The sequence below is a fragment of the Euprymna scolopes genome, chromosome 25 (genome assembly GCF_053919585.1).
Source record: "Euprymna scolopes isolate OS-2025 chromosome 25, ASM5391958v1, whole genome shotgun sequence".
Lineage (NCBI taxonomy): Eukaryota > Metazoa > Mollusca > Cephalopoda > Sepiida > Sepiolidae > Euprymna > Euprymna scolopes.
In genome coordinates this window covers 21,991,667-22,011,696 of record NC_136506.1, presented here as the reverse complement: position 1 = coordinate 22,011,696, position 20,030 = coordinate 21,991,667, and the positions used below count along the sequence as shown (strand labels likewise).

The 20,030-nt window shown below is 34.1% G+C and overlaps 1 pseudogene; it reads left to right on the top strand.

Moving 5' to 3' along the window:
• Positions 1-2,966: 2,966 nt before the first annotated feature.
• On the top strand, positions 2,967-3,084 carry LOC145247733 (5S ribosomal RNA; annotated as a pseudogene).
• Positions 3,085-20,030: the final 16,946 nt, after the last annotated feature.

Below are 20,030 nucleotides of genomic sequence, written 5' to 3'. Positions count from 1 at the left end.
CACACATACACACACAAACATATATATATTTATATATATATATAGGATACAATAAGGAAATAAATATAAATAATCTTTTCGCAAGCCAGTCATCCTGTGCTGCTGCTGATATTTCCCCACGCATTCATATGCACTATATTACATAAACAGTTTACATGGTCTGCGTATTTTGGAATGGGTTGAATAAAGAAAGTTTAAGAGGGAGATGCTTAAACAAGTATAAACAACAAATTATTTTTAAAAATTCAAATCGCAGACGACCTGGTCATACAGTGCATTTTTTATAATAACTTGCGTTCGTATCTTCTTAGATATTTAATATCAAAGTTTACAAAATCAGCCTATGCGTCGAAGATCTCTAAATAAAAGCAATATTTTTATATGATGTCGAAGATGAAAAATATCCGAAAGCAATTTTTGCACTTACGTTATATTAGAAACATATATTTTTTTATTCTTGTTATTTGTTCGTTTTTCTTTAATTCTTTCCAATTCTGTCCTTCTTGCAAATTAAAGTTAGATTTTGTTTATTTAATAGAGTATTAAACAATATTGAACTTGAAGGCATAATTAAAATGAATTGCTTTTAAGATAAAAAAATGAAGATTAAATCTTTATAAAAATGGCAGTCGGATATATATATATATATATATATATATATATATATATATATATATATATATATATATAATATACACACACGCGCGCACACACACACGCACTCATATATATATATATATATATATATATATATATATATATACAATTACTTAATTTACTCACATAAAATTAATATACCAAAGTATAGATTTATGCGTAAACTTTAAGTATTTACTTCAAAAGTGCTCAATACGTAGGTAGAGCTAGTTAGTAATTTATAAAATATATATGGCGATTAAGCTACACTGAATATTCTGCGTTTCATCCACTCTAGGACTCTTCAGGCTTATGCGCGAATTCTGTGGTTTTTTATCGTTTTTTCTTGAAGCATATAAAAACGATAAACAACCACAGAATTCGCGCATAAGCCTGAAGAGTTCTAGAGTGGATGAAACCGGGAATATTCAGTGTAGCTTAATCGCCATATATATTTTATAAATTACTATATATATATATATATATATATATATTTATATATATATATATATATATATATATATATATATAGAGAGAGAGAGAGAGATACCTATGTAAGATTAGTGGAAGTGAATCTTAGCAGAGGGCTCGATTATTATGGAAAATTTTAAATAAAGAGCGTAATATTTATTTATATACAAACCTGGGTGCCCAGGTGTTTGGAGATGTGTGTTGAGCAAAAAAAAAAAAAAAAAAAAAAGTCGTAGTAGGCAGGCAGGTTCGAACCCGAAGCGTGAAGGAGGAAAAGAACGTAAAAAAAACGTGATGTCTTTGTTGATGCGTCCATCGCCAAACCGGAAGCGGCGAATGTTTAAATTAAGGCTACTCAATCGAAACGAAGGATGACTTTCGAAAATATTGGCGAAAAAAGCGACCCCTCCCTGTAGAAAAGAGCTTAGTTGGGGGTGGAGGAATTAATATTTTTAGTCGATTTTTCGATATTTGTCGTCCGAAGGGTCGACTTGCAAACCGATACCGATCTTGTGAAAATCCGTCGCCTCTGTCGAAAGTTTTAGGCATACATACATACATATATATAAATACATACATACATAAATTTAAACAGACAAGTGAAGTTTATATTATTGACAAGCCTGGGTGCCCGGCGTTGCCCGGGTGTCTGGCGGTGTGCGCTGAGCAAAAACAACAACAAAAAAAAAATGGTAGTAGATAGACAGGCTCGAACCCATACCACGAAAGAGGAAAAGAACGTGAAAAAAAAGTGACGCGTTTGCCGTTGCGTCCATCAGCAAGCCGGAAATGGCGAGGGTTTAAATTAAGGCTAGTAAATCGAAAAGAGGGATGACTTTCGAAAATATCGGCGAAAAAATCGACTCCTCCTTGTAGAAAAGTGCCAAGTTGAGGGTGAAGGAATTAACGTTTTTAGTTAATTTTTCGATATTTGTCGTCCGAAGATCGAGCTTCAAAACGGTAAAATCTCGTGAAAATCCGTCGCCTCTGTCGAAAGTTTTAAGCAGAGATACATACATATACATACATGCATATATACATAATACAGATTACATACATACATACATACATACATTCAAACAGACAGGTGAGATTTATATAATTGATGTTTTACAGATGAACATTAAAACACCGATTTAATCGATTGAAACTTCATACAAGGAAGGCAAATATCCGATTGTCTACGTCGGACTCTCTTTAGTCCATTTTTATCTTTGGTCCTCTTAGTTTTAGATTTGAAACAGACGGTACCAATGTTTTTTCTGATCTTATGTAAACACACACACACATATATATGTGTGTGTGTGTGTATGTGTGTAATGATTATTATCAGACATTTGTTTTGTTGTATCACAGCACTAAAATTTGGATGAATGTAGCTTGTGTTTAAGACTGAGATCCACAACACGACATTTGGTCAACAGTCGAGACATTTTACTCGTAAGATATTACACTCGTTACGAGATAAAGAAAATTACAATAAATTTATCAACGGCCTAGTGGGCGCAGTGGATAGAGATGTTGAATTTCTACGCTTCCAGGTGAGCATTTTCTGAAGAAAGCGGTTTCAATCCTATCCAAAGTAGGCCAGATGTTTAATTTGCCAAAACATAATGAAACAACAGCAACAATGAAGATAAGAATAAAAGTCCATAAATAATTACACAAATTATTAATTTCAAAGGATTTCAATAAAGATTGTTTTATTCGAAATTAAATCATACTAATATTGCATTTCGTCTAAGAGGGGATGACATTTACAGTTTGATTTTGATGAAATTTCATCAATTCTAAGATATATTCTAACAAAAAAAAAATTAATTCAGTTTGACTTAGATCAATTAACCTTCATATTGTAAATATACGGCATAATCACGTTTACACACCGGTTCCCATCAGATCACCGAAGTTAAACAACGTTGAGCCTGGTCATTACTAAAATGGGTGACCAATTTGGAATACCAGGTGCTGTATGTAGGAAGACGTCGACACCTCCCTGCAAAAAGTTGCAAAAACCTAACGTCGTCATCTCCCCTAACGGTGATATGCATGCGACTGGGGGCCGCTTGTGAATTTCATACTCCCATGAAACTTCCTCCTCCGGAGAAAGCCGGTTAAACCTTGATAGGGCTGGTGCTGACTGCACACGCACATATATTGTAAACTCATGCATTTATTATTTTTTTGTAAACTTATGTATTCATTATTTTCTGTTGTCATCTGAAATGTTCTTTTCACAATGTTTCAGTCGATGTAGCCTTCTTTAGGTTGTCTTGTCGAACTCAGGAATCGTTCTGTTAAACTTGGAAATCTTTCTGTGGAACTCAATAATTTTTCTGCCGAACTCGGGAATTTGCATGGAATTTTTAACGGTACTCTTAATTTAATCCGCAGGGGTTGAATACTTGCGTAGCGTAGCGTAGTGGATAAACTGCTTGATAAAAATGAAGTTGTAAACTATACGCTTCTGCAAGTTGGAAAGTTCAATCTTCAGTGCAAACGACAGTCAAAATGCAATTGCGAATTAGATAGGATTTATACCCAGTCATAGATGCATTAAATAAAGGGTTCCGGTTGACATTCCGTGCAGATTTTCGAATTCGACAAAAAAAACAAAAAAACACCTGAAGTTGACAGAAATATTTCTGAGTTTCACAAGATGGCCCTGAAAAGGCCGGAGGTTTCGTCATCCGAAACGTTGTGAACATAAGACTTTGGATGATAATGCTAGTTTGAAGAATCCATATAATCCTCATCTCAAACACTCAGAAATATAATATTAATCCCATGTTTTATCTTTGTTACCACAACGGTTAATAAAGATTAACATCTACACATTTCCTTTTCCTTCTGTACTGTACAAAATTTGAATCTCAGAACGAATTGTTTCTAAGTTTTAAATTTCCGTTTATTTATTCCACTTTTCATATTTTTTTCGATTTGTTTCGATTTTTCGATTTATAGTTTGCATTTTCGTTTTTATACGAAATAAGTTTTTATTAATATAGATATATGATACAATCAATAAAAAAACTATTTCAACTATTGCTTTTAAATATTTTCTCTCTAATTTTCCTCTTGATATTTACTTGCGAATTGTATTCCTTACTAACAGAGAAACCCGACGTTGAACGAGGATCAACGGATGGTTGACCCTGCCACATTTTATTGTCATCAAAATCGATTAAATCGCCTATTTTTCAATCAAATCGATTGATTTATTACTCGAGTTAGGAACGGGCGCCATGCACCAGAAAAAGCTTCGCATGTCTCCCCGCAGTGACTTTTTTTACACAGTGATCACCACTTATCAAGGCCCGGAAGCCACTCAGGGACAAGGGTTATTGCAATATTGTATTAGAGTTTACATTACATTGTACAGAACCTACTGTTGATTTCATAAAATTATTTTATATATAATGGCTTGAATTACAGTTTAAAATGCAAAAGTCAAGTATCATAATTGAACTATGCTCTAAACAGAAACATTCGTTTTGAACGCGCCCCTGTTATATAAAAGATCTTACCGTTGATTTTATATGTCGGGCTTTTCTGCTTGTGTGGTAAAAAAACTTCACCAATGCGCTGGTAGTGTTAGATTGTATAAGGCGTTAACTTGGTCAAAATCGCCCTTACCTTCCTTTTCGATTTTTTCGATTATCGATTATCGATACTTATCGAAGACATTCTGGTACAAAACATTTCTAAGAACACTGCCAGGCACATAAAGTGTATTTGTGTTAAATTTCCGAAAAATACGCTTAGCCGTTAAGGAGTCCATAGGGAATGAATTCACACACACATAGACAAAATTCCTTTCTTTATAATAAAATATAATTTTAGCATATATCCCTTTATGTTTATTTATATGATTATATTTTATTTATTGAATATATGTATTGAAAATATAATATCAAGGTTTAATGAATACATCAAATGTCAGAGTTATAGAAATATTTTACACCAATTTTAACATTGAATTGTCAATTTTAATTTTCAATTTACGTAATAAATAGTTTTATATTTTTATTTTTCATTATCATTTCTTAATTTATATATGTTCTATATTGTGATGGAAACCTCCTCTTTAATGAGACAGTTGAATTCTGCATCTAGTCTAATGCAATGCAACGTCTGCTGTAGTTATATTGAATCTGGAGTTGTTTTTGCCGGATGCAGGCCTTGGCAAGTGATATAGAGACCTATATTTGCCCGGTTACCAGAGGCCACCTCTCGGCGTTGCAGACAAGTTCGACGGAAATGCAAGGCAATATGGTCGGAAGCAGCGCAGCTGCAGAACTTGCCGGAAAGGTATTGCAGTGCTTCACTATTCACCTAACAAAACTCCAAACTGAATGTTTGTCTGAGTTTGCCCCCTTAAACTTCACATCCTCTATGCATACTTCCGTTAAGCCTGTATGTTTCGTTATTTTTTTTTATGTAATTTTTATACATAACTCATTTAATCCTATGATTCTATTATGCCATATCTAATAATATCTAATACATACGCCTATATATATATATATATATATATATATATATATATATATATATATATATATATATATATATATATATATATAGGGTGACCCCAGAAAACGGGCCCCAACTCTAATTAGGTCCCGTTCTTAGTGTTTTGTCCGAATGAAATGAAACTTTTGTCATAACTAGTTTATTATATTCAAAACATCACATCAAAACACTAGGGTCTTTGACTTTTTTCTTCTCCGTTCTACAGCATATGTTCTAGATAGTCTCCATTTAGCTTTTTTTTTGGGGGGGGGTATTTTCTGTATATATCGATGCCTCTGTTCAGTCTCGAAAGACAATGAATACCCACTGTAGGGGCAGCTGTGCGTGTAATTGTGTGACAAGGGTTGCGCAATCACCAGCCACTCCTCTCATTAATCGGCAGAGCTTGAGTCCAGTGACAAGGAGAAGTCTAGGACGACTGTAAACAATGCCAAGATAAGCGGAGAGCACATAGAGTACCTGGAATTTCCAAATGGTCACCCATCTAGCACTGACCAGGCTCATTGTTGCTTAATATATATATATATATATATATATATATATATATATATATATATATATATATATTCATAATCACGTTTGACGGTTTCCGTCACATCACTGAAGTTAAGCAACAATATGCACATATATATGTGTGTGTATGTGTGTGTGTATGTGTCTGTGTGTGTGCACACGTATTTGTGTGTATGTATATGTATATATGTATGTTTGTTTACATGGTGGCTATGCATGGATATGTGAGTTTATGGCTATTCATTGGTATACATTTGTTTGTATGTATATATATATGTGTGTGTGTATAGATGTTGTAGTAAGACGACATTGTCTAAGAAAATGATATTCATCTGTCCTCTTTTGTCTCCTTTTTGTAAACCGAAAGTGTTCCACTGTATCGTGATTGGAGGCGTGGCTAAAACATACGTTTCGAATCGCAGTAGATTGTAAAGAAGCAAGGTACGACAAGTGTCATCCTCCATAAAAAACATTTAAATACATTATTTATTGCATTGTTAAAACTACATAGTTGCGAGAGGAATCCCATAAACGATACACATGTCTTGGATATCCATGCTATATATAGGGAGAAATCATTTTAACAAAATCGTACACTTGGCGACAAATGCGAGAAACAATAAAATAGTTATCAAATGTATCAAATGTTACTTGAATAAAAAATATGGACCTAAAATCTTGTTTAATATCTAGACCGTGTTTACCAAGAAATATTTTTAAGAAAAGCGCACACTTGGCCAAATACAAGCACAATAAAATAATTATCAGATGTACAAAGAGGTCATTTGAATAAAAATTTTCAGCCTTATATGAAGAAGCAACAAACTTGATCAATTGTCAAGAAGGATGGTTATATACTGAAAACCGGAAAGGATATAGTTGTTGGTGTTCAATTTGAACCTTACGAAAAAGAATCGGTCGAATTGCCATGCGTTCATTCATTTCATAACAAGGAAGCATCCATAATTATGACCGACAATGAAGACATATTGCTATATTTTCATATATCAGTGTGCCATAATTCTAAACACAGCAGCAATACAAAAGATGTATCTCTAATTCTCGTGATGTTGTTGACATGAACATGGCAGGCGGAATTATTAATCTGCGACTGTCTCGGTTTTACCAACGTGTAACCTTTCCACCGTTGCGTATTATACACATATTCATACATGCATATACGAAAATAAAATAAAAGTTTCTGCAGAAAACCATGACAATGATGATAGCATAGAACTTCATTCAAAGCCAGAAGGACCAGGCAATAAAAAGAAAAGTCAAAAGGAACAGAAACAACAAAAAAACTAGAAACTTCGACATTGTTCGTCTTGTTTTACACAAGGAGATGTAAGCCGGCGACATTATCAATCGTAGTCTTAGTTGTGTGACAGATTGCCGTTTGCGATGCCTCATGAATATTAATGAATAATGCGTGGATCAGTTACAAAGTCCTGTTGCATCTCGGGATGAAAAAAAAGAGAAGGATAAAAATCTTGTCAAATCGTAATTTATTCGCTGAAATGTCCCAAGAGATTTCCCTGCACAGTATTTTTTGTCGCTTCATACAAATACTTTTACACTTATAAACTTCTAGTAGAATAATCTGTTATTTCTTGTTCAGAAAAATTTAGTGGAATTAACCCTTGTCTAAAGTTGTATTTAGATTGTTAAAATATGAGATTATTAGGTATTGACAATATTTCTGAGAAGGATTTTTCATTTTGATTTTAAAACAATATATGTGCATTACGTATTGACTATTTTTTAAATTGTATTTTTTATGTCGATAAGAAAATATTGTTTTTATTTCTGAAAAGAGTATTTGTTATTTTGATTGCAAACAATATTGGCATATTTAGTATTGACGATATTTCAGAAAATGGTACTTTTTATGTTGATTACAAAAATATAGTGCTTATTTATATTGACAATATCTCTGAAAAGGTATTTCTTATTTTGATTGCAAATAATATTGGCGTATTTAGTATTGATGATATTTCAAAATGGACAAACAAACAAAACGGGAATAGAAATATATAAAAATCCGCATCGGCATTTTTTCTTAAAAAAGTTTCTCGCTGCCACATGTTCATTTTACCTGGTTCCTTTCTCCTTCCTCCAGACTCACACGGAGATCGGATATATGTTTCTTTTGTGAGGATTCTTTTATTCAAGAACCCGGATGCTTATTATTCTTCAGATTACTTAATCATTGCTTTTTTAGGCTCATCACGGACATTGAAATTTTCTTCTAGATTATTCTGCTTGCGAGTATACCAGATATTGAATTTCGATTAACTTTATCTTGAAGTAAACATTATTCTTAATGGATTATCTTCCAAGAATTTGAGTTGATTTATATTTTAACTTTCCTCTGATTTCTGTTTCGTTTTTATTACTCTTTTCTTTTATTTCTTCAGTACTTTATTCATATTTTTTTATCTAATTTTTTTCAATCAGAAATTTATTGGAATTTATTTTGGACTTTTTGAACATTTCTTTTTAGAAACTGTTAAGAATTGTCAAATTTTTTGAATTTTTAAAAATAGTTTTATGAATCAAATAGTTCTTATTAGTTTATTTTCTTATATCTATTATATATATATATCTTTAGTATTTATTGCTTACCTGTCTTTTCTTTATATTATACCACCTTATTTTTTTCTATGGCCTAAATAGGTTTTTCCCTCCATTTCTCTTTCTGTAACCTATATTGACTTGATAATGTAATAAAGCCCCTTTGTAACTTTACTTTTTATCTTCTTAATATATATATATATACATATATATATATATATATATATATATATATATATATATATATATGTATATATATATATATAGTCCGATGGAATATCAGCACTAAGCTCTAAATATTTTTTTCTCCATTTTTTCAATATGGCGGGCTAATTACCTTAGTATGAGTCTTATCGCCATTTCCGACCGCCCGACATGGACCTCCCCCGTGTCTTTGAGCACAAGCTATCAAAGCTCAATTACATATAAGACACTCAAGAATAATTTAGAAAACTTCTAACAGAAAACACGACCATTTTGCCCGTCACACATTGCGACCTGCAGCTTCCCACCTTGTAGGCATTGCTCATTTGAGCTCAAAAAAAAAAAAAAAAAAAAAAAAAAAAAACACAAAAAAAACAAAAAAAAAACGAACATCAACCATCGGACCGCGTTTATGGTAGAGACAGCGTATACAAATATTTACAGGCGCATTATCTCGTCAGTAGGACTATGACAAGAGAATATTCCTTTCATTTCTCTCGAGTATATATCCGACACAGTTAGACACAGTTAATCAACCGAGAACCACATCACTCTATCTAAAGCATAAAAGATATTAACTGATATATACACGAGGTTCAAAATAATGAAAAGAACATGCTCTTGTCATAGCCCTACTGATCAGTTAACTCACCAATGAACATTCACTATACCATAGTAACTAAAGGCCAGCCAGGTGGGTTGAAAACGTTTGGCGAATTTCTCCACTCTCTCGGGTAAAACGCGAGAAAGATAGCCCGCCGTGTTGAAAAAAAAAATGACAAAAAAACTATACAGAGTTTTGCACTGATAAACTGTATAAATAAATATAAAGTGTCACCTAATTATCTGAATATATATATATATATATATATATATATATATATATATATATACTTACCATTACAACCATAACCCATTAGAACAGGTACACCACTGAACACCGCCCATACACTAACTCACAGTCCAGACAGAGCCATACCACTAGCCCCCCCTCCCCGCCGGTATATAAATTATATAAAAAATAAAAGTAAGAAATCAAACAAATAAGTAAATAACAGCAATATATATATAAAATAACATAAACCAATAAAAAAAAACGTTTGATTTAAGCTAACCCACCTATTCAAACCCAAATAAACACTAGCAACAAACACAAATAAATTAATAAACAAATAATAATAAAGAATTAAATAGAAAAAAAATGTTCCATCTATAACCACTTATAGTTTTATTAAAATAAATAAATTAACAATTCCCAAGGAATGTCAATCCAGCGCCCTCTTCCCAGCTATCTTCCTATTCCTGACAACCACACCGCTAACCTAAACACCTCAACAGCCGATTGAGAGCGCCTCATCCCGCACACCTCCCTACTCTCTCACATCCCCTTTCACTTCTCTACTCCAAAAGCTTAGCAGTAACAGCCTACTAGCGACTTACGTGACCTAGATACACCAAGTCATCCCACTGAATATGCTAGGATGTTAATAAATTAAACAAATAAATGAATAATACAGATCAGCAGAAAAAAAGGATAATAAAGACAACAAAATATACAGAAAATATACAAAATTAAAAAAGCTTACTCTAAAGCAACAAGTTATAAACTAAAAAAATAAAAATAAATAAATAAAATATATACATATACAAAAAATTTTTTATAAAGAAAAAGGAACAAAAATATGTTAAACCCCTCCTTACATTTGCTTCGAGGCTCCACACAGCCATCACATTCCCTCTTCATCATCTAGCATGCTTTGAATCGATCTGTCACGTCTACCATTTGAAAAAGGAATTTTTTTCCGAAATTAATAATGGATATTGTCGCAAACATAACAAGTAAGACGTTTGTATTTAATACAACTGAATAAGTATATGTATATATTGGCATATATGTACGTACTTATTGATTAGTAAATCGCCACTTGTCTTCGTCCAACAACAACAACGACTCATTCCTCGAATTGTGATAGCCTTCTAATTCTCTACTACATACCTATCCCAAACAATGCTTCAAGCAAACTACATATCAATTATATATATATATATATATATATATATATATATATATATATATATATATAACTACTTCATTTAATCACATACATTAATATACGAAAGTATAAATTTATGCGTGAACTTCAAGTATTTATTTTAACATTTCTCAACACGTAGGTAGAGCTAGGTAGTAAGTTATAAAATATATATGGCGATTAAGCTACACAGAATATTCCGCGTTTTGAAACGCGGAATATTCTCTGTAGCTTAATCGCCATATATATTTATAACATATATATATATATATATATATATATATATATATACATTATATTTATATTATATGATTCTGTGTCTTCTGTCATTCTCTCTCTTATATATATATATATATATATATATATATATATATATACATATTAGTATATACTAAGTTAAAGGTATTCAGAAAAGAAAACTCATGAATTAAAACGAGGTTAAGAGTGACCGATAAAAAGAGCAAAATATAATATTGTATTTACATAGCCGTCGCACTGAACATGACACTGTTTCAGACAAGTGGTCGGTCAAGACCACTTGTCTGAAACAGTGTCATGTTCAGTTTAGCGACTTTATTTGTATAGACAATATTAGTCTATAAAATAAAAATATTAAATATTATATATATCTAATATATATATATATATATATTTATAAAAGTGAAAATATGTGCGTGGACACTTCTTAACCTATATACTCAACGAACTTTTGATCTACAGACGTGAAAACTGATATATAAGATATTCGGACATGTGGAAACTTTTTAATCGGTTTTCATCCTTTACAATTCTCAAAAACTGATGCTCGATTCATGCAAGATGGTCCAAAAGCAGTCTGAAGCATTCCATACATTTCTGTGGCATTTTGCAAGTTTAAAGCAGAATTTTATCGCATAACGTTCTTCTAAAGTAACCTCACGTCCAGATTGCATTTTTGAAATTCACTAACTGTGACAATCAGGCTTTGGTAGGGTGTATTCTAATTCCTGCTGTAGCTGTTAAAAATGTTTAAGTAGTAAGCCAATTCAACGAAGATTTTTTTAAGCAAACATTATTTGTTTATAAATCGAACTTTTCGACATAATAAACAAACGCAAACTTCTTTTATTGATTTCCAAGACTCATTTTAGCATGGGAGGCCATTCGTTATCATTTAAGAGTATGCAAAAGAAATAAAAAAAAATTCGGGTTTTCTTTCATTCATTACGTGGCTTTAATAAAAACTTTCCTTTAGACAGCAATCGATTCAGCCACGTTTCGCGTAGCCAGAGATTTGCAGTTCTCCGCCATTCATATCCCATATAATCTTTCTATTACATCTCGAGATCTAATTACACAACATATCGTAATATCTTGAGTAAAACAGACATTGATCTCATCGACTATGTAATGTGTTTTATGCGAATTGCACAAACTGTTTGTGTCTATTTAATAAAAGCAAGAGCGATGCTAGAAACAAAAGCCATAGAATAATTCGTTTGCCGTACTGTATCTTATCATAGAAATTTACAACAAAATTAGGAAAGCACCTCGTCTGTTCTAAAACCAAGAACTCTCCTAAATATTCGGGGAGTCAAAATAGAGTGAACTTGGAAATTTAAAACAGAATTACGGAAGGAAATGGGGAAAATTTCATTAGAAGTAGAAGTCGATTGAGAGATATGTTGACAGGAATTTGAATCATGGCTGGAAGTCCAAAATGGCACGTAAAAAGAAGAGGAAATCTATTTATTTCGAATGCTTTAATGTACTGTTATTCAGCTTTGTCTGCGGACCAACACATGTTATGTGCAGTTTCAGTCGTAAAGGAGGCCATGCGATCAAGGCTTTGCGATCAAGGCTGCCAACCCCCAATATTTCCTCCTGTATCAGAAAACACGCTATGTGATATACGTATATCTGTACGTGATGTTGCCAAGCTAATCAAAAACCTTGATTCCAGTAAAGCAACTGGCCCTGACGGTATTCCAATTATAGTTCTCAAAAAACTTCAACCTGAACTAGCGCCCATACTTACAAAACTGTTTAAACGTTGTCTTAAGGAGAATAGTTTCTTATCTCCCTGGAAAATTTCATCAGTATGCCCTGTATTTAAGAATTCAGGTGATCGCTCATCCCCCTCTCAGTACAGGCCAATAAGTCTCCAGTGCGTCATGAGTAAGTTGCTGGAATCTGTGTTAAATACAGAAGTAATCAACCATCTCGACAAAAATAACCTTCTTAGTGACACTCAATATGGTTTCCGTTCTGCTAGATCTACAGCAGATGTGCTTACAGTTATATCTCATAGGATTAGCAAATCTCTCGACGGAGGCAACTTTTCTAGGGCAATTGCTCTTGACATATCTAAGGCCTTTGATAGGGTATGGCATAAAGGTTTACTTCATAAGATCTCTAGCTATGGTATTGCTGGAAATGTCTTCTCAATTATTAAATCATTTCTTTCTGATAGGTTCATAAGAGTAGTAGTTAAGAGGCAAAAATCAGAAGCTCACAGTATTAATGCCGGTGTCCCTCAGGGGTCCATCCTGGGCTTAACTCTTTTCCTGATCTACATTAATGATCTTTCAAATCACATCCTTACATCATTTGTAGACATCTATGCTGACGACACTACCATTTATGGTAGCACATCTAAGACAGTAAACGACCAAGTTCTCTCCAATTCTCTCTCCTCTGATCTTGAGCACGTAGTACAATGGGGTAAAGAATGGCTGGTTACTTTTAATGCATCTAAAACCAAGCTTCTCTCTTTACATCATCAACATTCTGATCCACATCTGACATCAATTGAAATGAATGGCTCTCGTCTTCAGGAGGCCTCAAGTTTTGACAAGCTTCTGGGATTGACCATTACTCCTGATCTTAAATGGAATACGTACATCAAATCTGTTGCCAAGGCCGCTGGAAAAATGGTGGGATCTTTCTATCGATCCGGTAGATATCTCACTGCTGAGAGCCAGGTACGTCCAAGGATGGAATACTGTTGCCACATCTGGGCAGGTGCTGCTAGAAAGGACTTGGCCTGCCTTGATAGAGTTCAAAATAGACTTCGTAGCCTCGTAGGAGATGTCCTTTTCTCTTCCTTGCAACCTTTATCTCACAGAAGAGATGTTGCGAGTTTGTCTCTGATGTATCGTTATTTTCATGGAAAGTGTTCGAATGAGCTTCAATCTATGGTCCCCCCTCGCCAAACTTTCACAAGAAACACTCGTCTAGCTGTAAACACTATCAATAATTCCCCCTACTCTTTATCTGTGCCTAAACCTAAACGTAGATTCCATGAACAAAGCTTTTTTCTTAGAACTGCACGCCTGTGGAATTGTCTTCCGTTTTCCTGCTTTCCGGCTGACTACAATATGGTTGTCTTCAAGTCTAACGTAAATAAGTTCTTGATGAGCCGTTCCATATAAGTTATCAACTTTACCAAATTTTCATTACTAATGATTACTATAATGTCCAATTTCTACTGTACACTCTTTAACCCTTATCCTTGAGTGGCCTCTGGGCCTTGATAATGTGGTGATGCCTATGTAAAAAAAAAAAAAAAGAAAAAAAAAGGCCAATGCAAAGAATAAGAAACTTCGCTTTCTTATTTATTTCATTGTCGGTTACACTGTGACGTCACCCATTTCACGAGATTTCGAACATTATCTCCTCTCTCCCAAGATATTTGTCTTTCTCGTATTTTTATAGTCCTTCTTTCCCCCAGCAATGACGTCACTTCTCGTGCATTTACATCCGCGCATCCGCACAGTTACATTTATAGTGTGTTGTGAGAATTACGACATACGATGGTCCTTTAATAAGTTTGCAAACCTTTTTCATATGCGTACTTTTATTGTTAATACGCACATATCCACTTAGTCCTCTTTGAAGTAATCTCCTCCGGCTGCAATGTACTTTTTGTACCGTTCCAACAACTTCTGGAAGGCCTCGTGGAAGTCATTTCTCTTGTTTGAGAATAATTGTGCATACAATTCCTGCACTGACATAAATTGTGTGCTTATTGTCTCCATAGATACACGACGGTTATTAGCCATAAAATTCTTTATTTGGCCATTCAACACTGGTGTTCTGACTTCCGTACGACCCCCATACCTCCCATCATCCCTTACAGATTCCTTGCTGTTCTTTAATCATTTACGCAACTCAAAAACTGATGCTCAATTCCTGCAAGATGGTCCAAAAGCAGTCGGAAGTATTCCATAAATGTCTGTGGCATTTTTCAAGTTTAAAGCAGAATTTTATTGCATATCACTAGCTGTGACAATCAGGCTTTAGTAGGGTGTATTCAAATTCCTGCTGTAGCTGTTTATTTCATCCAGAAATCATAAAACTTGGTTAGTCATCTTATAAGGACCGTCGTGCGTCTATAGAGACAATAAGTGCACAGTTTGATGTCAGTGTGGGAACTGTACACAATAATTCGCAAGGAACTGAAGATGCACGAAGTTTGTTCCAAGGGTGCTTAGAGAAGATCAAACTATTTGACTAAGACAGTTCCTCATTCTCACTATTGTTACGACTTTACTCCCCCAGGGTTTCCCTGATTTCTATGTAAACCTTAGAGGCTTCGTTATGAGATAATTAAGGAGATGAAAGATGCTGTGGCGAGGGTCATTGACACTCTCAGACAAGTGAAAGGACTTCCAGAAGTTGTTGGAATTGTACATCAAGTGCATTGCAGCCGGAGGAGATTACTTCGAAGATGACTAGAGGTCCATGTATGTACTATCAATAAAAGTGCTTATATGAAAAAGTCTAGAAACTTATTGAAGGCACCTTGTATATATATTCTCTGGCTGCAAAATACGCATTAATGTGATATTTTAGTTCATGCACGTTTTATATTTATTATTGAAGAGCTAATGCTTTATTGATTATTTTATTTCACTCAATATATAGTAGTGCTTTCACACAATAAAATTGTTGTGCGCCATCAGATAGACTCGAAACCAAAACATGTTGCTATGAAACCTTATTATTTACCGTTTAACCTAAGTCCACACAAATATAAAAAAACATAAAAAATAACGTTGTTCAAGATATAAATCTATATTGACGCATGGGTTCTACTACCACATTTAGTCGACTTCCGCCTTCCAATTTTTATTTTTATTTTGTTTTGCAAGCTTAGCAGCTATTTTTATAGGCTAAAACACTAATCGAATTTGTTTTACGTGTTCAGATCCCATATATATCATGTTTCAAGTCTGCAAACCACAAATTTGCAGAATATTTTGGTAGAGATCGTTTCTACATCTCACAGACACACACGAACAAATTCAGTTATATATATATATATATATATATATATATATATATTTATATTTATTTATTTCATTTTCTCTCGTATTTCTCCTAAAACACTTCTTCCAAATACTAACAACCATTTCTGTAAGGTCTGACGAGGCTGTTGGATCGTAAACATGATCCAACATCCAAAACATATGTAACCGAACAGATAAAACGGTAATAAAAAATAAAACACACACACACACACTCACACACACACACTCACACGCACACACACACACACATATATGATATTCAGATAGTTAAATATTTTTATATATCAGAAAACGCCACTTTAAAATATTTTCAAAAATTGTTGTCAGGTGGAGGTATGAGTCTGTTTAGTCTTAGAATTTCGACCTCTCTCTAGATTTACCTTCTCTCTGGGTTAGTTTATTCATGCCAGAGAGTGACCATGGGGTTGCTCAAGAATTTTTATAAGCCAGAATGCCCCTTGTGCGCAGGGTTATTAAAACCCTATCTGACATCGTGTTGACCTTTTGGCAGTTAAGCTAAATAAATATACACACGTACGTACCTGCATGGCTAATTACGTCCATATAAATTGTAGCATGCTTCAGTCTTGGATATCTGATAGAAAGAGAGGAAAATTATGTCCTCAAATTCTTTACTATGGATACCCATTGTAAGGGTGCCTGCGAGTGGAATTTTTGTGGTAAGAGTGGCGTAATCTCTACTGAGTCAGCGTTGTTACATACCAGTGTCAAGTGGCGGTTCAGGACGACTGGAAACGATACTGAGATAAGCAGAGAGCACATACAGCGTCTAGAATTCTCAAATGATCACCCATTTGTTCCTAGCCAGGCTCAACCTTGCTTAACTTCGGCGATCTGACGAGAACCGGTGTATCAACCTTATTATGCCGTATATAACACTTACATACATGAACACTTACATACATACCCACTTGACTATATACATATTTACATACATGTATATGTACATATATATATATATATATATATATATATATATATAAATACATACACATATACATACATGCATACATAAATACACATATAATACGCAATACATATTCAGAAACATATGCATCTAGATACACATATACATAGACAACAGAGAACTTGAATGTCTGCTAGACACTATCTTCGAGTTTTTAAGGTCTCTCTGTACGGGAGTTTGTCAGAACAATCTGGTATGCGGTACTTTTCCCTAGAAGTAAACCCTGAGTAAATATTTAAAATCACAGTATTCGCAGCCCAAATAGGATCTCCTTTCTATGGCTAACTTACATTAGCTGTTACGAGGAATGGTGTTCCTTTTCCAAGTGATGTTACCTCAAGTAATAGCACAAAGCTGGATACTCCACCAGACTAGATAAATTCTTGTTTTCGAATCCAGTGAGACTAAGAGACAAAAACAAAAGATAGACTACAGCATATTTAAATGGTCAATTGAGAAGGGGAAAATTATGATCTCGATTTCTTTACTAACTCAGTGTTTGAGATGTAAAAACTTTAATGGAACATTTGAATATCTATGAATCTCATATGTAGTAGGCCCCTTGATTTCTGAGAACTGACTGAAGTAAAATGAAACAAAATAGAGAGAACTTGAATGCCTACTAGACATCATCTTTCTGTACAGGGGTTGTTCTTGGACTTCAGGCCGGGATCAAAGTGTAGTATCTGTTCCGGCAGATGCTGCAAGCTATGACTAGCAAGGACCAGATGTGGGGGCAACCCCACATGCCTGACCATTAACCAGCTCCCATTTCCCACCTCTCGGGAGCTGGTCCCCTTTTTCCCTTCCCCCTCCCTTCACTCCTCACATTAAAAATCGGCCTTGTGCCTAATTTGCTCGGTGGGGGAGCAAATAAACACCATCTGTTCCGGCAGATACTGCAAGCTATGACTAGCTATGACTAGCTATGATTAGCAAAGACCAGATGTGGGGGCAACCCCACATGCCTGAACATTAACCAGCTCCCATTTCCCACCTCTCGGGAGCTGGTCCCCTTTTTCCCTTCCCCCTCCCTTCACTCCTCACATTAAAAATCGGCCTTGTGCCTAATTTGCTCGGTGGGGGAGCAAATAAATACCATCTGTTCCGGCAGATACTGAAAGCAAAGACCATATGTGGGGGCAACTCCCCATATAAGACCTTGATCAATGTAGGGGCAACCCTTCATACCAATTGTCACTATCCAGCTCCCCTACTCCCCGGAGAGTTGGTCCCCATTTCCCCTTCACTCCTCACTTTAAAAATCGGCCTTGTGCCTAATTTGCTCGGTGGGGGAGCAAATAAATACCATCTGTTCCGGCAGATACTGCTGGCAAAGACCATTTGTGATGGCAACCCCATATATAAGACCTTAGTCAATGTAGGGACAACCCTTCATACCAATTGTCACTATCCAACTCCCCTACTCTCCGGGGAGTTGGTCCCCATTTCCCCATTCACTCCTCACATTAAAAATCGGCCTTTTGCATAATTTGCTCGGTGGGGGAGCAAATAAATACCCTGTACAGGGGTTTGCAAGGTAAACTTGGCATGAGGATAGATTTCCCTAGAAGTAAACCCTGACCAAATATTCAAAATCACATGTTATTCGCTGCCCAAGGTAGATGTTCTCAATATGGCTAGCTAACTCTGTCTTTTGTGGATGAGGCACCTTATCCTAGTGATGTTACCTCAAGTACACTCACAAAACTGGATACTCCACCGGACAAAGAGAATACTTGTCCTGGACTCCAATAAAATCAAGAGACTGTTAGAAACGTAGCTATAACATGTTTCAATTGCTGTTCTTGACTTTTTTACGAATTCAGTGTTTGAGGTGTAAAGGAGAAAAATTAATGGAATATTTCATATAAAGATGAAATGTTATATTTCATATAACGATGAAATGCTATATTTCATATAAAGATGAAGTGTTCTATTTCATATAAAGATAAAGTGTTGTATTTCATATAAAGATGAAATGTTATATTTCATATAAAGATGAAGTATTATATTTCATATAAAGATTAAATGTTATATTTCATATAAAGATGAAGTGTTATATTTCATATAAAGATGGAGTGTTATATTTCATATAAAGATGAAGTGTTATATTTCATATAAATATGAAATGTTATATTTCATATAAAGATGAAGTGTTATATTTCATATAAAGATGAAGTGTTATATTTCATATAAAGATGAAGTGTTATATTTCATATAAAGATGAAGTTTTATATTTCATATAAAGATGGAGTGTTATATTTCATATAAAGATGAAATGTTATATTTCATATAAATATGAAATGTTATATTTCATATAAAGATGAAGTGTTATATTTCATATAAAGATGAAGTGTTACATTTCATATAAAGATGAAGTGTTATATTTCATATAAAGATGAAATGTTATATTTCATATAAAGATGAAGTGTTATATTTCATATAAAGATGATATGTTATATTTCATATAAAGATGAAGTGTTATATTTCATATAAAGATGAAGTGTTATATTTCATATAAAGATGAAATGTTAGTCCTAGGAAAAGAGCCCCTTTATTTCTGAGACTTTCAACTGAAGTACCATGAAACACCTAGGAATGCTCACGTACATGAGGAGCGGGTTTCCTTGTATCATACAAGCATGAAAATAGGTTAATACAGATGGAATGGAAAAAAGATGACGAAATACTAAGGTCGAAATGGTTTCTTGTCTTTCACTAAGAGATGTTGATGGCCATCACACTTCTGTTTAAAACAGCAATTTCTGATACATT